At 55.7% G+C, this 10,000-nt stretch overlaps 2 non-coding genes across 2 annotated transcripts in view; both read left to right on the top strand.

The window, feature by feature from the left end:
* Positions 1 to 3,132, top strand: part of LOC126430229 (large subunit ribosomal RNA) — a 4,213-nt gene extending 1,081 nt beyond the window's left edge. The window contains exon 1 of the ribosomal RNA XR_007577082.1: positions 1 to 3,132. This exon is cut by the window's left edge and continues 1,081 nt beyond it. This is a non-coding gene — a ribosomal RNA (large subunit ribosomal RNA).
* A 5,260-nt stretch (positions 3,133 to 8,392) lies between these two features.
* Positions 8,393 to 10,000, top strand: part of LOC126430216 (small subunit ribosomal RNA) — a 1,910-nt gene continuing 302 nt past the window's right edge. The window contains exon 1 of the ribosomal RNA XR_007577070.1: positions 8,393 to 10,000. This exon is cut by the window's right edge and continues 302 nt beyond it. This is a non-coding gene — a ribosomal RNA (small subunit ribosomal RNA).

Raw genomic sequence — 10,000 nt, 5'->3', positions numbered from 1 at the left:
CGTCTCGTCCTCATTGCGAGGTGAGGCGCACCTAGAGCGTACACGTTGGGACCCGAAAGATGGTGAACTATGCCTGGCCAGGACGAAGTCAGGGGAAACCCTGATGGAGGTCCGTAGCGATTCTGACGTGCAAATCGATCGTCGGAGCTGGGTATAGGGGCGAAAGACTAATCGAACCATCTAGTAGCTGGTTCCCTCCGAAGTTTCCCTCAGGATAGCTGGTGCTCGTACGAGTCTCATCCGGTAAAGCGAATGATTAGAGGCCTTGGGGCCGAAACGACCTCAACCTATTCTCAAACTTTAAATGGGTGAGATCTCCGGCTTGCTTGATATGCTGAAGCCGCGAGCAAACGACTCGGATCGGAGTGCCAAGTGGGCCACTTTTGGTAAGCAGAACTGGCGCTGTGGGATGAACCAAACGCCGAGTTAAGGCGCCCGAATCGACGCTCATGGGAAACCATGAAAGGCGTTGGTTGCTTAAGACAGCAGGACGGTGGCCATGGAAGTCGGAATCCGCTAAGGAGTGTGTAACAACTCACCTGCCGAAGCAACTAGCCCTGAAAATGGATGGCGCTGAAGCGTCGTGCCTATACTCGGCGTCAGTCTGGCAGTCATGGCCGGTCCTTGCGGCCGGCCGCGAAGCCCTGACGAGTAGGAGGGTCGCGGGCGTGGGCGCAGAAGGGTCTGGGCGTGAGCCTGCCTGGAGCCGCCGTCGGTGCAGATCTTGGTGGTAGTAGCAAATACTCCAGCGAGGCCCTGGAGGGCTGACGCGGAGAAGGTTTCGTGTGAACAGCCGTTGCACACGAGTCAGTCGATCCTAAGCCCTAGGAGAAATCCGATGTTGATGGGGGCCGTCATAGCATGATGCACTTTGTGCTGGCCCCCGTTGGGCGAAAGGGAATCCGGTTCCTATTCCGGAACCCGGCAGCGGAACCGATACAAGTCGGGCCCCCTCTTTTAGAGATGCTCGTCGGGGTAACCCAAAAGGACCCGGAGACGCCGTCGGGAGATCGGGGAAGAGTTTTCTTTTCTGCATGAGCGTTCGAGTTCCCTGGAATCCTCTAGCAGGAGATAGGGTTTGGAACGCGAAGAGCACCGCAGTTGCGGCGGTGTCCCGATCTTCCCCTCGGACCTTGAAAATCCGGGAGAGGGCCCACGTGGAGGTGTCGCGCCGGTTCGTACCCATATCCGCAGCAGGTCTCCAAGGTGAAGAGCCTCTAGTCGATAGAATAATGTAGGTAAGGGAAGTCGGCAAATTGGATCCGTAACTTCGGGATAAGGATTGCGCTGAGGATCGGGCGTGTCGGGCTTGGTCGGGAAGTGGGTCAGCGCTAACGTGCCGGGCCTGGGCGAGGTGAGTGCGTAGGGGTGCCGGTAAGTGCGGGCGTTTAGCGCGGGCGTGGTCTGCTCTCGCCGTTGGTTGGCCTCGTGCTGGCCGGCGGTGCAGGATGCGCGCGCCTGCGCGGCGTTCGCGCCCCGGTGCTTCACCTGCGTGCAGGATCCGAGCTCGGTCCCGTGCCTTGGCCTCCCACGGATCTTCCTTGCTGCGAGGCCGCGTCCGCCTTAGCGTGCTCCTCCGGGGGCGCGCGGGTGTCGCGGATTCTCTTCGGCCGCCATTCAACGATCAACTCAGAACTGGCACGGACTGGGGGAATCCGACTGTCTAATTAAAACAAAGCATTGCGATGGCCCTAGCGGGTGTTGACGCAATGTGATTTCTGCCCAGTGCTCTGAATGTCAACGTGAAGAATTCAAGCAAGCGCGGGTAAACGGCGGGAGTAACTATGACTCTCTTAAGGTAGCCAAATGCCTCGTCATCTAATTAGTGACGCGCATGAATGGATTAACGAGATTCCCGCTGTCCCTATCTACTATCTAGCGAAACCCACTGCCAAGGGAACGGGCTTGGAAAAATTAGCGGGGAAAGAAGACCATGTTGAGCTTGACTCTAGTCTGGCACTGTGAGGTGACATGAGAGGTGTAGCATAAGTGGAGATGGCAACATCGCCGGTGAAATACCACTACTTTCATTGTTTCTTTACTTACTCGGTTAGGCGGAGCGCGTGCGTCGTGGTATAACAACCCGGCGTCACGGTGTTCTCGAGCCAAGCGTGTTAGGGTTGCGTTCGCGCCGCGGCTCCGTGTCCGTGCGCCACAGCGTGCGGTGCGTGTGGGTGCAAGCCTGCGCGTGCCGTGCGTCCCGTGTGCGTCGGCGCGTCCGCGTGTGCGGCGCAGTTTACTCCCTCGCGTGATCCGATTCGAGGACACTGCCAGGCGGGAGTTTGACTGGGGCGGTACATCTGTCAAAGAATAACGCAGGTGTCCTAAGGCCAGCTCAGCGAGGACAGAAACCTCGCGTAGAGCAAAAGGGCAAAAGCTGGCTTGATCCCGATGTTCAGTACGCATAGGGACTGCGAAAGCACGGCTATCGATCCTTTTGGCTTGGAGAGTTTCCAGCAAGAGGTGTCAGAAAAGTTACCACAGGATAACTGGCTTGTGGCGGCCAAGCGTTCATAGCGACGTCGCTTTTTGATCCTTCGATGTCCGGCTCTTCCTATCATTGCGAAGCAGAATTCGCCAAGCGTTGGATTGTTCACCCACTAATAGGGAACGTGAGCTGGGTTTAGACCGTCGTGAGACAGGTTAGTTTTACCCTACTGATGACTGTGTCGTTGCGATAGTAATCCTGCTCAGTACGAGAGGAACCGCAGGTTCGGACATTTGGTTCACGCACTCGGCCGAGCGGCCGGTGGTGCGAAGCTACCATCCGTGGGATTAAGCTGAACGCCTCTAAGGCCGAATCCCGTCTAGCCATTGTGGCAACGATATCGCTAAGGAGTCCCGAGGGTCGAAAGGCTCGAAAATACGTGACTTTACTAGGCGCGGTCGACCCACGTGGCGCGCGCCGTACGGGCCCAACTTGTTTGCCGGACGGGGCACTCGGGCGGCGCTGTCTGGGATCTGTTCCCGGCGCCGCCCTGCCCCTACCGGTCGACCATGGGTGTCTATAGTTCGATGTCGGGACTCGGAATCGTCTGTAGACGACTTAGGTACCGGGCGGGGTGTTGTACTCGGTAGAGCAGTTGCCACGCTGCGATCTGTTGAGACTCAGCCCTAGCTTGGGGGATTCGTCTTGTCGCGAGACGAGACCCCCAGGGCTGGCCGCCAACAGGGGCACGTGTGGGCTGCTTTTGCTTCTGCCTCTGTACGGCGTATCAGGTCTGGCCGGGCGCGCCGCACCCAGGGCGCTGCATTGGGTGCGGCGGACGGCGGCGTATCGGTTGGCGGGCCCCTTGCCGCCTGCGCGGGCGCTGCGATGGGTGCCGCCTCCGTGCGCGCGGCGGGGGAGGCGGCGCCGGCCGGGCGCCTTGTGTCCTGCCGCGCTACAGCGTATCGCTTTGGCGACCGGCGATGGGTGCCGCGATGGGTGCCGGACGGTCGATGTCGGCCCACCGGCCCGGCGCGCCGCGCGGAGGCGGCGTCGTCGGGCGGGTGTCGGGCGGTGCCCGGCGGTCGACGGTACGTTTTCGCCGTCCCGTGGTAACACAGCGTCCACCGCAGTACGGTGACCTACAATACCACTCCACTATGGATGTGAAATAAAATATAATAACACATGATGCTCCGCAAGAAAATAGACTTGTGGATAGGTGTGTCGTTGGCAAGTCCCCGGGGCGGCTAGTGTGGGTGGTGATAAGTCCGTAGTGGGCGAGGTATTACGACGATGCCGCCATCTATGCGAATGTGACGCAACGACATTGACATCCAGCCCAAGAACGGCACCTCCATCTACAGGATCCGACGGAACTACGCCAACCATGCCGGCAAAACAGTATCGCCATCTATGAAAATACGGCGAAACCACATGCAATACCTCCATCTATGCGAATCTGACAACACTACGTCCGCAATGTCGAGCGCACCACAAAACACAGCGCCATCTGTAGGTCTCCCGCGCATGACGTCCTGCAACGACGATACCGCCATCTATGAGACGCCAAGCCGACTAAGACAGCGATGGGCCACAGTGCCATCTTTCGACCCCACCCACAAAGCCTGCGTCCTCTGTCGACCACAGCACCCCAACGCCAGCGCCTCTGCCGCACGAAATCGTCGACCGGCATCACTCCACCCGGCGCCCCACCTAACCGCCCCAACTCGCAACTCCAGCGGATGAACGGCGGACTTTTCCCGCAGTCGCAATGTGCAATCCACCCCTATAACTTGCCGTTTCATGAAGAGTTATGTCCAATATGCGACATTCCCGCTGTCCCTATACATGAGCTGCGAGCTGTACCAGTTACGAGCTAGAGACGCGATCGCGTTGCTCTCTGTACGAATGCCGATGCTGAGCGGTCAGCTAGGAGGCGCTCCTTCCATGTCGGTACCGGTGGGCGTTGCACTCGCAGTCGCAAAAACGTACGGCAAGTATATTACTCGAAGAGTTTATGACAGTCCAAGCCCCCCTGCGTGGGGAGCGTCTTTCTAGGCCATGACCCACCGGAAGGCGCAGCGTCCCCCACCCCAGACATGTGACGTCACACTATCGGTATTGACGACTCGACTCATTGCTTATAATCATTTGCCCATACACCGGTGGAAGCTGCCGAGACGAGTAGCTACATAGCGCGCTCGCCGTGTCACTAATGTACAGAGATACAACAGTTTCGACTGGAACCGGATTAAACGTATACACGGCGCTGATTAGTAATACATAGACCCATCAGAATACAGATATAATATATACAACTGTCCGTATACATGCTGAAAGACTCTGCTCACAATCACAACCACACGCTAGCACACACGCTTATCACGCACTACTCTCCGCCTGTAACACGCACACAGACAATATGTAAGCACCAGCATGGAACAACACCCAGTGCATCCTCTCCGCACATGAGACAATCCACACTGTCATAACCAGACTGGGAGGTCCACTCAGAAAACGGAATATCCCACCCCCCGACAACCACCATTGCTCAGCTAACCAGCACAACACCCACACATGTCCTACACAGGGGTGCACCCAAACATCACAATACTGCCTCCTCTCACAGCACACAAACAATGGCAGGAATGAAAGACACAGGTCTGCCACAAGCATGGAATCGGAGCGCCGCCTGTCATGAGCCAAAGGTGCATCCTGACGTGGCAAATCAGATGATGCCGCAGGCATCCACTTACTATAATCACAATCAACAAACCGACCGGCCGCCCCCCCCCCCCATTACACCTTTCCATACAACAATGTGTTACCATTAACCTAAACTATACTGTACCTTAACCTAGAACTATACTGTACCTTAACCTAAACTATACTGTACCTTAACCTAAACTATACTGTACCTTAACCTAAACTATACTGTACCTTAACATAAACTATACTGTACCTTAACCTAAACTATACTGTACCTTAACCTAACCTATACGGTACCATCAACCTAACCTATATTGTGCCTCAACCTAACCTATGTTGCGCCTTAACCTAACCTATGTTGCGCCTTAACCTAACCTATGTTGCGCCTTAACCTAACCTATGTTGCGCCTTAACCTAACCTATGTTGCGCCTTAACCTAACCTATGTTTGCGCCTTAACCTAACCTATGTTGCGCCTTAACCTAACCTATGTTGCGCCCTTAACCTAACCTATGTTGCGCCTTAACCTAACCTATGTTGCGCCTTAACCTAACCTATGTTGCGCCTTAACCTAACCTATGTTGCGCCTTAACCTAACCTATGTTGCGCCTTAACCTAACCTATGTTGCGCCTTAACCTAACCTATGTTGCGCCTTAACCTAACCTATGTTGCGCCTTAACCTAACCTATGTTGCGCCTTAACCTAACCTATGTTGCGCCTTAACCTAACCTATGTTGCGCCTTAACCTAACCTATGTTGCGCCTTAACCTAACCTATGTTGCGCCTTAACCTAACCTATGTTGCGCCTTAACCTAACCTATGTTGCGCCTTAACCTAACCTATGTTGCGCCTTAACCTAACCCTATGTTGCGCCTTAACCTAACCTATTGTTGCGCCTTAACCTAACCTATGTTGCGCCTTAACCCAACCTATGTTGCGCCTTAACCCAACCTATGTTGCGCCTTAACCCAACCTATGTTGCGCCTTAACCCAACCTATGTTGCGCCTTAACCCAACCTATGTTGCGCCTTAACCCAACCTATGTTGCGCCTTAACCCAACCTATGTTGGGCCTTAACCCAACCTATGTTGGGCCTTAACCCAACCTATTTGGCCTTAACCCAACACACGTTGGGCCTTAACCCAACACACGTTGGGCCTTAACCCAACACACGTTGGGCCTTAACCCAACACACGTTGGGCCTTAACCCAACACACGTTGGGCCTTAACCCAACACACGTTGGGCCTTTAACCCAACACACGTTGGGCCTTAACCCAACACACGTTGGGCCTTAACCAACACACGTTGGGCCTTAAACCCAACACACGTTGGGCCTTAACCCAACACACGTTGGGGCCTTAACCAACACACGTTGGGCCTTAACCCAACACACGTTGGGCCTTAACCCAACACACGTTGGGCCTTAAACCCAACACACGTTGGGCCTTAACCCAACACACGTTGGCCTTAACCCAACACACGTTGGGCCTTAACCCAACACACGTTGGGCCTTAACCCAACACACGTTGGGCCTTAACCTGCTCTGTAATTGTCATACGACGCGTTAAATTAGTGTAGTGTTGCCTAACTTGCAACCCCCGCAATATAGTTTGCTACTCGCACTGCCCGGTCCCCAGTGTATCGCTTCATGTTAAACACCTTGCAGCTATACACTGTAATGTGGATGGCAGCAGGACGTACATGCTCAATGCCCTTTGCAGTTGTTCATTGGCATTTGCAGTTGTTCATTGGCATTCGCATGGCGAAGCACTTAGCCTACGCTGTGGTACGGCCTGTGTCAACTGTCCGCTGATGTTGCGTCCAAATCACACACTGTACTGCACATTGGTCCTCATGTACTGAATGATACATCGTGGTACATGTGACCGTACAACGACTGCGCCAACAACGGCGAACCATGCGGTCCAAATGTTGTGCACTCAGCTACGTGTCGTCTCCCTATAAGAGCTGGATTGCAGTGTGGTATGCCCTGGATGGCGATCAGCATGAGCCGTCTGTTGATGTAGTGGCGCGTGTTGTCAGACGTAGTCGTCTCTTCTCACACACCGTGATAGCATGGTGCACTGCGTTCCACATCTGCGACATGCGACAGAGGCCGGTTGACAGTCGTTCGCGCAATGGACATCGCATACGTACGGTGGCCACCTTCCACGTGTTCGCGAAGCGTGCACATGTTGTTGCGTGTATGTGGGCAGACATAGTGTGTCGTGACACCTGACACAGGCATGCAACAATCGTTGAATTTGCAAATGGCGATGGACGCCTACGTTTGCTGGTGACGTTACGCAAATGAACAACTGGTAAACCGTTGTGGTGCGGTTGTTCTCGCTAGAGGTGAATCAGTGATGGCGACGATCGGTTGAGCTACCAACCGGTTGTTCCAGCGATACCCACCATGCCCACGAACGTGAATGGCATCTGGGTGTGAAGCGATACGCGGCGGTGGCTGGGTGGGACCGTCCCCGGCCGGTGAGGGGGGGCCTCCCGGCGTGCTGGCCGCGCGGTGCGTGGGCGCACGCGCTACAGCCGGCTGGTGGGGGCGGCCAGTGGCAGGCGCGCCGGCCGACGGAGGCGGCAGGCGGCGCAGCTGCGCGCCGGCGCACCCTGCACGCGGCGCCGTGCGGCCAAAGTAGGTCCTCGCGGGCCCGGTGCGAAGCGCGGTGGACATCTGCAGTGTGCTGGTCCGATTGAGGACTGTGTGCGCTGAGGATGCGCCGCCGCCCGGCGCTCGGCGCCGCGACGCCGTCTGCTGCTCGGTCGCCTCTGCGGTTCTCGCAGGTGGTTTGTATCGCAGCTGTGCGGACGTGTTGGCGCGTGCGCTGTGCTGGGAGAGTTCGCTTCGGCACCCAAGTGGGGCTTTTGTCCTTCTGTGGCGCTGGCGTTGGAGCTGCCGGTCACCGTAGGTGGCGCGTGTTGTCTCCCGCCGGCAGTGCCACGACAGCACGCTCCCGGGCCTCTGTCGGCAGCGGCAAGCTCAGTTGGGAGCACGGGTGGTCGCACCTAAAGCGTCTACTCGCCAAACCCCGGGCGATTGCGCCTCTCTCGAACCCGACCAAGTACTTAGGACGGCGCTGCGCGCCGCCGGGACCTGAGAGGGTTTCGAGGTGTATGGTGCAGGGGAGCTCAGCCTCCTCCTGTTTGCAGAATAATTGAGCGGACGCTTGCGTGTTCGCGCGGGCCCCCGGGACACACTCCCGGGCGGCCGGCTGCTCAGCTCTAGTTGACGCAGCTCCCTGGTTGATCCTGCCAGTAGTCATATGCTTGTCTCAAAGATTAAGCCATGCATGTCTCAGTACAAGCCGCATTAAGGTGAAACCGCGAATGGCTCATTAAATCAGTTATGGTTCCTTAGATCGTACCCACGTTACTTGGATAACTGTGGTAATTCTAGAGCTAATACATGCAAACAGAGTCCCGACCAGAGATGGAAGGGACGCTTTTATTAGATCAAAACCAATCGGTCGGCTCGTCCGGTCCGTTTGCCTTGGTGACTCTGAATAACTTTGGGCTGATCGCACGGTCCTCGTACCGGCGACGCATCTTTCAAATGTCTGCCTTATCAACTGTCGATGGTAGGTTCTGCGCCTACCATGGTTGTAACGGGTAACGGGGAATCAGGGTTCGATTCCGGAGAGGGAGCCTGAGAAACGGCTACCACATCCAAGGAAGGCAGCAGGCGCGCAAATTACCCACTCCCGGCACGGGGAGGTAGTGACGAAAAATAACGATACGGGACTCATCCGAGGCCCCGTAATCGGAATGAGTACACTTTAAATCCTTTAACGAGTATCTATTGGAGGGCAAGTCTGGTGCCAGCAGCCGCGGTAATTCCAGCTCCAATAGCGTATATTAAAGTTGTTGCGGTTAAAAAGCTCGTAGTTGGATTTGTGTCCCACGCTGTTGGTTCACCGCCCGTCGGTGTTTAACTGGCATGTATCGTGGGACGTCCTGCCGGTGGGGCGAGCTGAAGGCGTGCGACGCGCCTCGTGCGTGCTCGTGCGTCCCGAGGCGGACCCCGTTGCAATCCTACCAGGGTGCTCTTGAGTGAGTGTCTCGGTGGGCCGGCACGTTTACTTTGAACAAATTAGAGTGCTTAAAGCAGGCAAGCCCGCCTGAATACTGTGTGCATGGAATAATGGAATAGGACCTCGGTTCTATTTTGTTGGTTTTCGGAACCCGAGGTAATGATTAATAGGGACAGGCGGGGGCATTCGTATTGCGACGTTAGAGGTGAAATTCTTGGATCGTCGCAAGACGAACAGAAGCGAAAGCATTTGCCAAGTATGTTTTCATTAATCAAGAACGAAAGTTAGAGGTTCGAAGGCGATCAGATACCGCCCTAGTTCTAACCATAAACGATGCCAGCCAGCGATCCGCCGCAGTTCCTCCGATGACTCGGCGGGCAGCCTCCGGGAAACCAAAGCTTTTGGGTTCCGGGGGAAGTATGGTTGCAAAGCTGAAACTTAAAGGAATTGACGGAAGGGCACCACCAGGAGTGGAGCCTGCGGCTTAATTTGACTCAACACGGGAAACCTCACCAGGCCCGGACACCGGAAGGATTGACAGATTGATAGCTCTTTCTTGATTCGGTGGGTGGTGGTGCATGGCCGTTCTTAGTTGGTGGAGCGATTTGTCTGGTTAATTCCGATAACGAACGAGACTCTAGCCTGCTAACTAGTCGCGTGACATCCTTCGTGCTGTCAGCGATTACTTTTCTTCTTAGAGGGACAGGCGGCTTCTAGCCGCACGAGATTGAGCAATAACAGGTCTGTGATGCCCTTAGATGTTCTGGGCCGCACGCGCGCTACACTGAAGGAATCAGCGTGTCTTCCTAGGCC

This window comes from Schistocerca serialis, unplaced genomic scaffold (genome assembly GCF_023864345.2).
Source record: "Schistocerca serialis cubense isolate TAMUIC-IGC-003099 unplaced genomic scaffold, iqSchSeri2.2 HiC_scaffold_1038, whole genome shotgun sequence".
NCBI lineage: Eukaryota > Metazoa > Arthropoda > Insecta > Orthoptera > Acrididae > Schistocerca > Schistocerca serialis.
Note: the sequence above shows the minus strand (reverse complement) of the source record. Positions and strands in the feature narration are given on the sequence as shown.